The sequence below is a fragment of the Lissotriton helveticus genome, chromosome 5_1 (assembly GCF_964261635.1).
Source record: "Lissotriton helveticus chromosome 5_1, aLisHel1.1, whole genome shotgun sequence".
Taxonomy (NCBI): domain Eukaryota; kingdom Metazoa; phylum Chordata; class Amphibia; order Caudata; family Salamandridae; genus Lissotriton; species Lissotriton helveticus.
Genome location: NC_136065.1, coordinates 82,669,189 through 82,682,747, shown reverse-complemented (window position 1 = coordinate 82,682,747; position 13,559 = coordinate 82,669,189). Strand labels below are relative to the sequence as shown.

At 46.7% G+C, this 13,559-nt stretch overlaps 1 pseudogene across 1 annotated transcript in view; it reads left to right on the top strand.

Moving 5' to 3' along the window:
- LOC144754170 (E3 ubiquitin-protein ligase TRIM39-like) overlaps positions 1-6,735 on the top strand; it is a 106,841-nt pseudogene extending 100,106 nt beyond the window's left edge. The window contains exon 6 of the transcript XR_013594675.1: positions 5,554-6,735. The product of XR_013594675.1 is annotated as an E3 ubiquitin-protein ligase TRIM39-like (transcript). The remainder of the gene's footprint in view (positions 1-5,553) is intronic.
- The last annotated feature ends 6,824 nt before the right edge of the window (positions 6,736-13,559 follow it).

Below are 13,559 nucleotides of genomic sequence, written 5' to 3'. Positions count from 1 at the left end.
AGTGCAGTGGGAAGGGAATTCCAGGTGGTAGGTGCCATAGCAGAGAAGCTAAGGCCACCATGCTTTTTCCGCCTGGTTTTAGGGATGACCAGGAGGTTGTGGGTAGCAGAGCGGAGATCTCTGTGAGGGACGTACCGTGTCAGGCAGGACGTAATAAATGCTGGGGCAGAGTCAGACAAGGCTTTAAAAGTGACACAGCCAAGTTTAAAGATGCAGCGTTTAGTGATGGGAAGCCAGTGAAGACTACGCAGAAGAGGAGTGACATGCTGGTACTTCGGCTGGCGAAAAATCAGGCGGGCTGCCTGATTCTGAACAAGTTGCAGCCGGTGGAGGTGGATTGATGGAATTCCGGCATACAACGTGTTAGCATAGTCGAGTCTGGAGGTGATCAATGCTAGGATGACTAAGATCAGAGCGTCTCTAGTGAGGAACCTACTGATCTTACGGATCCGCCTAAGGTGAAAAAAACAGGATGAGGTAACTGCATTGATTTGAGGCCTCATGGAGAGGTCCTCAGAAATGATCACCCCCAGACTCTTCACCGTGCCAACCGGGTTAGGTGGAGTACCCAGAGAAGAGGGCCAAAAGGTGGAATTCCACGGATTGGTGGGGCCCCCAACTAGTACTAGCTCAGTTTTTGTTGGGTTCAGTTTTAATTGACTGTGGAGCATCCACTCAGCGATGTTAAGCATGGTGGACTGAAAGTTGGAACAAGAGGAAGGAAGGTGGTCAATGGAAAAAATTAACTGCAGATCATCTGCGTAGTTAAAAATGGTGACCGGGGTATCACGAAGGGAAACAAGGAGGGGCTGAAGGTACAGATTAAACAATAAGGGTGAGAGCGCGGAGCCCTGAGGGACCCCACAAGTAAGGGGTGAGTAGGGCGCAGAAAAAGTAGATAAGTGTACTGCCTGAGTACGATGGCTCAGAAAAGATCTGAGCCATTCGAGGGCCACTCCCTGGATGCCGGCATTGTTGACACGGTCAGGATGGTATGATCGACCGTGTCAAATGCAGCCGACAGGTCCAGGAGGACAAGGGCCTGGAAGATGTTGTTGTCGGCACCTTTCCTCAAGGCATCCATGACGGCTACTATGACCGCCTCGGTGGAGTGGAGGGGTCTAAAGCCAGCTTGTTGGTTATCCAGGAAGGAGGAATTCTCTATAAAGGTACTCAGGCAGCGAGTAACATAAGTCTCAAGGATTTTGCCCAGATAGGGAAGAAGAGAAATTGGGCGGTAATTACTTAAAACTGTGGGGTCAGCATTGGTTTTCTTGAGGATGGGAATAACAGCTGCCTGTTTGAAGGCACAAGGGACCTCCCCAGTAGCGAGAGAGTTGTTAAGCAAGGCTAATGGGGGGCCGGGGCATGACAGAAAGGCTTCTCTAAGGATTTGAGGGGGGCAGCAGTCATTAGGTGATCCTGAGCTGACTTTGCGAAGAAGAGCAGAAAATTCATCCTGAGAGATTGGTGGAAACTGAATCAGACGGCTTGGATTCGTAGGGGGGGGGGGGGTAAAGTAAGAGGTGATGAAGGGGGGGAATGTTATCTTTGATGGTGGAGATTTTGTCTATAAAGTAGGTATTCAAAGAATCGCATAAGGTTTGGGTGGGTTGAGGTTGTGGGGTAATCCTATCAGGCAGGGAAAGCTCATTAACAACGGAAAATATGTCTTTGGCCTTGGTGTTGGAATCCAGGATTTTTTGAGAGAAGTAGGCTGTTTTAGCAGATAGTATAGCTTTTTTGTAAATGTTTAAAGTATTAACATAGATCAATTTTAGTTGGGGATCATAGTTGCGTCTCCAGCGGCGCTCTGCCTGACGCAGCGCAAGTTTATCAGTCTTAAGCTGATCAGAAAACCAGCGTTGGGCGTCGTGGGGGCGCTTAGCTTTGATCGTTTTGTAGGGAGCAACTGTATCACAGGCAGTTAGCAGCCATTCTTCTAGGTGGGCGGCTTGATCATTGACCGAGATCGCAGGGACTGGAACTGAAGAAGCCAGTAGAGCATGAAAGTCAGTTATATTGGCATTCTTCCAGTTACGCGCAGATAGGTTTTTAATGAGGGGAGGTGGGCAGGGGATGTGAAGGTGAAGAGAAAAGGAGATTAAAAAATGATCAGACCAGGAACAGGGAAGTACAGAAGGAGGGGAGATATCAAGATTAGATGTCCACACTTGGTCAAGGACGTGACCTTTGCAGTGAGTAGGGGTATGAATATGTTGGTGAAAATTCATGCCTATAAGCAGGTCCGTGAATTCCACGGAGAGGTGGCTTTCGTGGGTATCGGATGGCCAGTAGTTAAAGTCTCCTATGATCAAGATGTTAGCATAATTGATCGAAAGCTGGGAGATGGATTCGCCAAAAAGCTGGGAGAAGAGAGGCATATGATCCGGGGGCCTGTAGACCAGGACACAGACAAATGATGATTTGGGTGAAGAGAATTTTATATTAAGACAGTCGGTTTTGGGAATGGGGGTCATCGTGAGCTCCGAAAATTTTAATTCAGAGCGGATAATGGCCGCCACCCCTCCACCCATCTTGGCAACAGGTCGGTTGGCTTGCATGATGTAATAGCCTGCTGGAATAGCGGCTAGAATGTCAGGGCCGGAGTCCTCATTTAACCACGTTTCGGGTAAAAGAAGGAGGATGTCGATAGAGCTATCATGCAAGAGTTGGAAAACTTCGAGCTGATGGCGAACTAAGGAGCAGGTGTTTAAATACAGCACCCTCAGGGGAGCAGGTGAAGGGGACGTGGAGGAGGAAGGGAAGGAAGGATGCTCAAGGGGGGAGGTAGTGTTAAGGACAGGAATATCTGGGGGGACAAAGATGCCGCATTGTTGAGCGGCCCTAGTGGCACGGACAGAGGTGGGCAGAGGGAGGTTCAGGTTACGGAGCTCAGTGGAGGAATATGTTAACAAAAGGGCATTACGACGGGGCCCTGGGCCTGATCGGCCGCGGACGGGCTTGACTTGTGCGCGACTTTGGCGCGAAGTCGGCGCTCCCGCTGCGCTCGTCCGCTGCGCTTCCTCCATACCGCCATTTATACCTATGAGAGGGAACACTAGACCGCTAACCTGCGATGCCTGGAAGCAGGGCGGAAGTGGTGTTGCTGGCAGGCAGGAAGTGACGCTCCTCTAACTGACCCTCCGCGCAAACGGCACCAAGCCGGGGCGGACCGGGGTCACGAGCGTGGCAGGTAAAGTGAAAATAAAATTGCGCGCTTACACACAACAAAGTAAATTACGAAAGTGCTATTAAAATCAGCATTGACATCAGTTTTTAAAAGTATTGTAGCAGCCACAGCGAGTGTGCATCCGCAGCCTAGCTCGCCGCTTTAGTCACTGGCCGGGCGCTGGGAGCGAGAATAAATCTACACCAGCTCGGCAACACTAGATCCCGCATTTTTTTACAACGCATATGCTTTTATCACGCATGCCTTTATAATGAAATACGTTGTAAAGGCATGTATGGTAAATGCATTTGCGTTGTAAACCATGACGATGTCGAGAGAGGTAAGGGGGTTTGGGTTAATTTGTAAGGGTGGGTGTCGTGCTGGGGTAGTGATTGTGTAGTGTAGTGTTGTGTTAGTGTAGTGTTGAGTTGTGGTGGTTGTTTAGTGTAGGGTCGTGCTGGGAAAAGTGTAATAGGGGTTAGGGTAGTGTTGTAGGGTTTGTGTAGTGTAGGGTCATGCTGGGGGTAGTGTTTTAGGGTTTAGGGTAGTGTTGTAGTGTTTGCGTAGTGTAGGGTCATGCTGGTGGTAGTGTTTTAGGGTTTAGGGTAGTGTTGTAGTGTTTGCGTAGTGTAGGGTCATGCTGGGGGTAGTGTTTTAGGGTTTAGGGTAGTGTTGTAGTTTTTGCGTAGTGTAGGGTCATGCTGGGGGTAGTGTTTTAGGGTTTAGGGTAGTGTTGTAGTGTTTGCGTAGTGTAGGGTCATGCTGGGGGTAGTGTTTTAGGGTTTAGGGTAGTGTTGTAGTGTTTGCGTAGTGTAGGGTCATGCTGGGGGTTGTGTTTTAGGGTTTAGGGTAGTGTTGTAGTGTTTGCGTAGTGTAGGGTCATGCTGGGGGTAGTGTTTTAGGGTTTAGGGTAGTGTTGTAGTGTTTGCATAGTGTAGGGTCATGCTGGGGGTAGTGTTTTAGGGTTTAGGGTAGTGTTGTAGTGTTTGCGTAGTGTAGGGTCATGCTGGGGTGTAGTGTTTTAGGGTTTTGGGTAGTGTTGTAGTGTAGGGTCATGCAGGGGTAGTGTTTTAGGGTTTAGGGTAGTGTTGTAGTGTTTGTGTAGTGTAGGGCCATGCAGGGGTGTAGTGGTTTAGGGTTTAGGGTAGTGTTGTAGTGTTTGTGTAGTGTAGGGTCATCCTGGGGGTTGTGTTTTAGGGTTTAGGGTAGTGTTGTAGTGTTTGCGTAGTGTAGGGTCATGCTGGGGGTAGTTTTTTAGGGTTTAGGGTAGTGTTGTAGTGTTTGCGTAGTGTAGGGTCATGCTGAGGTGTAGTGTTTTAGGGTTTTGGGGAGTGTTGTAGTGTAGGGTCATGCAGGGGTAGTGTTTTAGGGTTTAGGGTAGTGTTGTAGTGTTTGTGTAGTGTAGGGCCATGCTGGGGTGTAGTGGTTTAGGGTTTGGGTAGTGTTGTAGTGTAGGGTCATGCTGGGGGTATTGTTTTAGGGTTTAGGGGGTGTAGTGGTTTAGTGTAGTATTGTAGTGTTTGTGTAGGGTCATGCTGGGGGTAGTGTATTAAGGTACTGTTGTAGTGTTTGTGTAGGGTAGTAAAGTGATTTATGGTAGTGTTGGGGGGTCGTGCTGGGTATTACATTAGAGTGTAGGGTAGGGTAGTGTACTTTTACTTACCTTCACAACTTTTACAACGAGTATACCTTTAACATGCATGTCTTTACGTTGTAAAGGCATGCGTGCTAAAGGCATATTCATTCTAAAAGTTTTCGTTATTTTAATTTGCGGCCTAATAGTATATGCGGGATTTTTTTTGCGGACTGATGGTATGCGGGATTACGTCATATATTCTACTGGCTCACATTGCCTTAGTTGCAGTGCACAAAGACCTTACACTACCGCACACAGAGGAAAATATTAGAGGGAACATTGGTTATGACTAGTACTGTTCCTTCTGGTAGGTCTCTTCCTCTGTACCATGTAATATAGAGTACTGACTAGTACAGTGCTCTTCTTGTATCTGTTACTGTGTGGTAGTGTGGTGTAGTATGTGCTTGCTTCGAGGTGCAGTGTAGTGTGTAGTAGAATGCCTTGTCTATGTAGTGCAGTGTGATGTTCAGTGTAGTGTGTGCTCTAGATGAATGTGCGCTTCAGTGTAGTGAGCAGTCTAGTGCTGCGTGCTTTAGTGTAGTGACCAGTCTAGTGCTGCACACTTTAGTGTAGTGAGCAGTCTAGTGCCTCGCACTTTAGTGTAGTGAGCGGTCCAGTGCTGCGCTCTCTAGCGCCGTGTGCTCCTTCCAATTGTGGTGTAAATTAATCATATGTAAATCAGAAGCAGTAATTACAGCCTTTCTTTGTGTCTTTAAATCTCTAATTGTGAATCTCTTCTCTGCAGTGATGGTGACTCTGGATCCTGACACGGCTCATCCTGAGCTCCTCCTGTCTGAGGGGGGGAGACGAGTGAGATGGACGGACACAGCAGAGACCCCGCCGGACACCCCCAAGAGATTCACCCTCTGGCCCTGCGTGCTGGGGAGCGAGGGGTTCACCTCCGGCAGACATTACTGGGAGGTGCAGCTGCTGCAGGAGGGGGGAGAGTGGGAGGTGGGGGTCGCAGCAGAGTCTGTGAACAGGAAGGGAAGCTTCTCATGGTCACCTGAGGGGGGAGTCTGGGCTGTGCAGGGGTGGAGGGGTCAGTACAAGGCTCTCACCTCCCCTGAGACCCCTCTGTCCCCTCGTGAGAAGCCCCTGAAGCTGGGGGTGTATCTGAACTACGAGGGGGGGCGACTGTCCGTGTTCAATGCTGACTCCATGGAGCTTCTCTACTCCTACCCGCAGGCCCCCTTCACACAGAGGCTCTTCCCATACTTCTGGCTCTGGAGAGGAGCGGAGCTGAGGCTGCTGTGAGAGCTGCAGGGAGCTTCAGCCCCTCATCCTTCCCTCCCACCCCCTACAGGGGAGGAGCGGAGCTGAGGCTGGTGTGAGCCCCCCTCCCCTCCTCAACTGTCATCTACAGTTCAAAGAATCTTTAAACACCAACATTCCAAAGAATCTTCTTCACAAGGACCCTCCCACCTGTTGCCATGACAACCAGAAGCCTCACATGAAACTGACTGCTACATATCTCTTTTCCTTGTACAATTTTAAAACAAGGGCAGGAAATGTTTGCCATGTGAATCATGCACCAGACATCATGTAACATATGATAAAATCTCTGTAAAATACAGAAATGTGTATTTCTTTCACACGTGGAGCTTTGACATTAATTTGCACATTATAGCGCTGCGCTGAGAACTGATTGTTTTTAAACATGACTCTAGAAACCATCCCTGCCCCGCCCAACAACAGGCTATTATTAATTACCTCAGACACAAGACAGTTGACAGTTGACACTTAAACCCTGTATGTAACCCAGATTCAGGGCGGCTTTAGGACAGTGCGACCGGTGCAGCCGCACCTGCTCTAACCTGGGAGCGGTGATGTGTGTAGAAATAACTTTGGGTTTTAAAAGCACCTACTGCTTCCTTGTGAGTCCAGCAGGTTTCAGGCAACAATAAAAATATCAAGATAACACAGGTGATTACTGTTTCTGCTGGAGAGAGATCGAAGTTTTGTCTTGTCACAGTTTCAACTCATCCTTAAGTAGCGCAGAGGGTTAATATGCCTGCTGCAAAGAACGTGTACATGCAGAACAAAGAACGGTAATCCTCATTGGTTTGTGTAACATTTCCTATAGACTGATTTACACATATAAGATTCATTGCCTGTTAATGTGTGTTTGGTGTAAAGTGCTCTGACACCCACGAGTTGGCATGAGCAGCGCTATAAAACAAAAGACATGCGTATGAGAGAGGGACTGTACAGAGATGGGTGCCACTGTTGGAAGGTGGGAGTGTAGGAATATTTGGAAATGGTGGTCATGGGCGGAGGGGCGCAAAGAAATATTGTCACATCTGACGCTCTAACTTTAAAGCCGGCCCTGCCCAGATTCTTTTAGATCCATTAATTCAAACGCAATTGTTTTTTGTATCGCTGGTATTCTAAACTCACAGTTTTGAAGGTGCTTTAATATGGGATACGGAAGAAAATGTACGATCGGTGAAATCAAATATTTTTCTAGGATCACACGGTGAAGCCGCAATTAATCCAGGTGTTCTAGTTTCCCTTTGGAGAAATTACCCACTAAATGGGTATCTATTTGTCTCTCCTTTTTACCTTAAATGTTAATGCTTTTGTGATCTATCACCTGTGAATTAAGCTGATATTTCTTTGCAAGGGTTTAAAACTTCTTTCTGTGGACAATGTTTTTGTAACGTGAGTATGACGAGGCCAGTGAAGATATATCACAATACAGAACTATGTTTTAAACATTGCAGTTCCTAAACTGCAAAGATTCCATCACAATTACAGACCATCATGTATAAGTTGTTTTCTTGTGAGGCATCTGCCCTGCTGCACAAGCCACTGTTGTTATTTATGAAATGTGTATTGTGCAAAGACATGCAGATTCTGTGAACAATGTGCAATAATGTTATATTCCAGCACAAATACAACACAATAGCGTCCTGCGGGGCTTTCATGACTCCACAAACATTTCCATGTCCTGCAAACATATTAGGTAGTATTAACTTGTCTGCAACATTTTTTCCGCACATCTGCGAGAGCCATGATCTAGACGTCACAGGTTAGACTCCTGGCAGGGGCTTCTCAGACTTTCTAATGATTGCCCTGTATTGTATCATTTATATAAACCTTCATGCTGTTACCAATGGCTGCAGCTGACGTCACTTAGAAATGGACCTCTGAGCCCTAGACATTCATTTAAGAGCTTTATGAATTCTGGGGTTGTAGTTTTGGTTTACTTCAGTACAAATATTAACCTTATCAGTTTAAAAAGCGTTTCGCTGGTGATAAATTAAGATTACCAGTGAAACATTTTGCAAAAACATACTAAACAGATCAATTTACAGTACTTGTAATTGTCGAACTTTTTCCAGGAGCTCTGTGTCAATCTGGGGTAACTGGACTCAAACTATAACAAGGAGAACCTGTTGCCACTGGTGTCCGGGGCGGTCACCTTACTGTGGGATCCAAGACTGAGCACCAAGTGAACCCCTCACCCCAGGACTCTCATAGTAGTGAAGACGAGCTGCCCGGGGCTCACTCAAGGAGAAGGTGATGTGTTAGAAACCGAGAACTCTCTAAAGCAGAATACAGTTAAAGGATTGTCCAGCCGGTGCTTTTACTTGAAAAATGAAAGGTGCTTTAATCACAAACACACAGCTCAGGACCACACACAAAAAATAGAGGGGACAGACAGATACACCTAGAGATACTCTGGAGGTTGGGGGTGGTCCATAGGGACCCTCATGTAGACAGTCCTGTCCCCCAGTGGATGAAGATAGAACGACATTTGTACTTAGTGCGTAGAAAGGCCTTGTACATGATGCTTGAGGCATCGTGTTAATGTTGTTTGAAGCTAGATGTGTAAACAAAGCAGTTTCAGAGAAATTAGTCCAACATTGCCGTGCACGCAAATATGTGCAGAAGGTCAGGCAGAAATTTTTGGAAAAATAGGACAATGTAAGAAACGAGCAGCTTCGCTACATGGGCCTCATCCAGGCATATAACAGTATCGTGCTGGCGCAGTGAATGTGCTGTAGGACAGTTGTGAATGAGGACAGTTCTGCAGTAGGACAGTTATACAATAGGACAGAAGGTTGAATAGGACTTGGTCCTCAGGCTCTCACCGCTCTCTCTGGGTCTGTAGTTAACCCCCCTTTCCTTCTGGAATGGGCTGTGCCAGTTATGGAGCTGTGATGGTGCCAATGTCTGTGGTGGTCCCTTCGTACAAGGTCTCAGTTCACACTGTACCTTAATTCTAGTCACTAGAGGTTATTCTCTCTGGACTCGTCAGGGGGCGCCACTCCAATAGTGCACGCACTCACACACCACTCCTGGGGGCAGCCAGACTGACTCTGCCTCGGCCCTAACAGGAATACTTACCTCCATTGGTCCCCAGACGCATGTCTCCAGTCCAGGTGAGGGACGAGAGAGAGAGCGAGTGGCAGAAGTGATGGGTAGAGAGGGAGCGAGTGAGTGGTGACATTGGAGGGGAAAAGGAGAGAGAGAAAGTAAAAGGAGAGGGAGAAAGAGAGAGAAAGGAGTGAGATACACTGATGTGGAGAGAAAGAAAGGGGGAGATATGAAGGAAGTGGAGAGAGAAAGCGAGAGATCGAGGAGTGTAAGAGAGACAGGAGGAGGAGGTAGAGAGTGGAGAAAGAATGGGATAGAGAAAGAGGGTGGGTGGTGGGAAACAAAGAGAGACTGCCAGCAGTCAGTCTACAAGACGAGTGTCTGCTCAGATGAAGGAGCTGCTCGTCTGAGGGGTGTCCGGCTCCCACCGCCTGTGATGGACTGAAGTGACCCGGGTCCTTGGGATCTGCATTAAGAGGGCACCATGCTTCTGACCTGCCCAGCTAGACCCTATGGAAGAACAGGGGTGTAATGTCAAGGTCAAGGTCCCCCGGCCTGAGGATCATGGCAGCCCAGTTAAAATGCACCAGATGAGAGTAGCTGTCCCGTCCACACCCCCCACCCCCATACTCCACACCCCCTAAGAACACAGCAGCAAAGCTGAGGCTGGTGTAGGAACTCTACCTCACCCCCACCCTACTGCAGTAATGAAAATTTAACATGGGGCACAAACAGAGATGCTGCCACCAGGGCCAGTCTCTTGCAGCAGAGTGAGAGGATGGTGATAGTTTTATCCAGGAGGGTTGCACTTTGGGTGCCCCCCCCCCACTCTGACCTTATCGATCTATGTGTCATGTCAATGCACGAGAGGCTGACAGTGAGTCAAAAAACCATCAGTGACTATCGGGGGGCATTCCTGTCCTAGCATCTTATCATTTTAAAATTATTAGGTACACACATCCCTCAAATTCCTACACAACTGACCCGTAACACTCTTGCCCTTATGAACTAGGGATCTGCACATAACTCGGCCAATCTCCTCAATTCCACCTTGCAGAGACCTCTGTAAAACCAGCCCTGGCCGCTCTACCAGTGTATTGTAATCCTGACATGAAGTACCACCCCTAAACAGGTGATCCATCACAAAAATTGCCGATGGGGTGTTGCACGTCTTTACCACGACCGATGCCAGCGGCACGTACATCAAGTGGTATGCTGATTCAATACCAGTCCTTGCTGGCTTGTCCCGTTTAAGGAGGGTGGGAAGCTATGGAAGAGCACAGCCAGGAGTCCCAGAAGTGGCATGTTACGGATTTAACTGTGGAATGTGATTCCACCTGTTTTGCCGCTGTTGGTATGAATGTTGTGGCTGTGTGTGGAGACACCCGCTTACACAATGTTTAGGACTGTTGACTGTGGTGGAACAGTAGGAGTGGTCCCGGGCCGGGGGCAGCAGTCTGAGCCTTAAATGATGGCTTGACTGTCATGTTATCCAGAGAGGGAAGTGGCCGTCAGACTCAAAGGGGGTTTCAGTGATGGTTTTACATTGAGATATCAAGTTCTGTGACAACAGTGCTGGTCAGCTTTAGTCCGTGATGAAGGAGAAACCAAGGAAAGAAGTGGAGGAAGAAAGGATTGGAGGTCCAGGTTTGAGTGGTCATTGCCAGATTTGATGCTGTCTCTTTTGGGGGTAGTTTCAAAGAAAACCCATGGGGAATATTGTTTAATTCACCATTTATCGTGGCCTGAGGGGGCGTAAGTGAATGCATGCAAGACTCAGTAAGATGCAACAGAGCAGTGTGATGCATCAGTTGATACTATTAGTTTTGGGCAAAACAGGTAAAATGTTACCTTAAGTCAGCATTTCCCATAATGCCAGTTCCTATAGTGGAAATTTCTTTACTGGGGATGTCATTTAAAGGGACAATATATGTAGACGGAGTTTTGTCCATGGGTTGTGCAAATTCTTGTCCTCTTTTTGAATTTTTCAGCACCTTATAATGTGGTTTGTCAAGAAGAGCTGGTCATCGGCTAATTTTCATTGATGATTTCTTGTTTGTTGAGAAGGAGGTTCATTTAATTACAGAGAAGTGTTGGGCATTTTTCAGGACTTGGCAGAGGCTTTTGGGGTGCCCTTAGCCCCAGAAAGACAGAGGGCCTGAGTACTGTATTGATTTTTTCCAGAATTGTCACAAAGAAGATGCAGGCGAGATTGCCAGGAGACAAAGTGCAAGAGATTGTTTTATTGGTAGAAGAGGTGTGCAAGGAGCGGAAGTTGGCGCTCCATAAGGTTAAATGTTTGTTGGTGCTTCTCAGTTTTGCATGCAGAGTGGTCAGGGCTGGCAGAATGTTTTATACAAGGTTGGGCTTTGCCATGTCAGGGGTGGATTTACTGCACCATAGAGGGTGAATGGCAGTTGCTCCACAGTCATATCTGCATGTATGCCTGCATGTTATTGAGAATTTAAACAGAGTAAGCATGTTTTTGCAGAGGACGAGACAAATTGACATGTGCAGATTTTGTCTGTTCAAGAGGCCCTTGGTTGTGGCTTGTTCTGGGGTGGATGGTGGTGCAGAACAAACACTTTTTCACTGGTAGTTGCTTTGGTCGTGTGTTGTGTGAAACTGATGAACAGAAGAGTAACGTTCAATGTGGATAACATATCAGGGGTTAAGTTCTTTAACAGAAGGCAAGGACTTGAGCGTTTTGCGGCTCTTGCGGAAGGGTTGTAGGGTTGTCTGTATTTCAATTTTGCTTTTAGAGCAAATCATATTCCTGGAACGAGCAATGACATTGCTGATACTTCATCTTGTTCGCGGTGGAAGAGTTTTCTAAGTTTCGCCCTAGAAACAGAAGAGAGGACAACCAAGTTGCAACAGGACATCTAGGGCCAGATGTAGGTAATCCAAATTTACCGATTCTAAAACACCGAATTTTACAGAATCGGTATTTTAGAATCGGTAAATGGTATGTAGATAAAAATTCGGTAAATAATACCGAATCGTTAAAAATCGGAATCGGACATTCGGTATTTACCGAATCGGTATTTCCCATTCATTCCTATGGGCCTTTTGGCCCATAGGAATGAATGGGAAATACCGATTCGGTAAATACCGAATTGGTAAATACTGAATAGGAAATAAAACAAAAGTGAAACTTAGGTAGGCAGCCAATCAGGTGCTACCACCCTCCACCTCCCTACCAGGAAGTGGCTACACAGGCAGCTGCAACTAATTAGAAGCTTCTGGAGAGGCAGTTGGAGCAGAGAGTCCCTGAGCAGCAGAAAGGGTTTTGTGCACGTTTAAATCTGAAAAATGGCAAGCAGCAAAGACTAAGAGCAGCCTGAGAGGAGGAGGAAATTGAAATTCAGCAGCATGGAGCTCACAGATATTACCCACATATGACGATCTGGAAGAAGATCTCCTGTTGGCCTGGGAAAAGGAATTAATTTCCAACTCCAATAATCTCATGAATATTTTAATTGAGAATGCTTCACGCAAGGTTAAAAAACTACAAGGGGAGATTGCGACATTGGAATTGGAAATTAAAGAACTTAACCTCCCCGAAGCGACAGAAAAAAACTATGAAATTCTCAAAAATATAATAGAGAAACACCAGTTAGATATAAAACAACGCAAAGCGCGAAAAATAAAGAGGGATGATACAGACTACAAACAGGGTAGGGTATTTACCTACGCTAGGAAATATGACCACTTAGTGGAGAAAGGCACAAAGGGAGCTACGGCACAAGCCCAGAACGTAACTCCAGCAAGCTCCGTATCTACCTCATTGGAGACCCTTCCAAGTGAGAATGAGGGAATATCATCTGATGATGCAGCACAATGTAGTGCTTTTTTAAGGGAGGTGAAACGGAAAAAACTGGGAGACAGGGATCAAACAAGACAAGCGGCAAATATACAAAAAGGACAAGGAGGGGAAAAAGAGGAGGATCCAAATGCAGGAAGACAGGGAATGAGATTGAGGTCTTGGAGGAAATAGGGGAGAGCATAGATGAATGTAATGGTGTGCAAGTGGTGAATCTCAGTGACAAAATATTATCACCTGATATGATCTCTGTACTTGAACGTGGTATGAGCTTTTGCCCAAAGGAACAGGGGGACATCCACAAATCCATGGTGGACCTTTTCAAATTCACTCGCAAATTAAAATTGAAAAAACATTTTGATTGCATGCAAACTGTGAATAAAAGCATAGAAACACAAGCACTGCATACGACTCATGTAATTCCTACGATACAAGATATCAGAGATGGGGAGATATTGTTATCTATAGTAGATGATGACAGGGACCATATGTCCATAGATGAACTGCTATTGGATCATGATATTGAACCAGATTACACTATATCTAGTGGCTTACACAAGAAGTCCAGATGGACTCCCACACTACCTAGTGGTAACAGT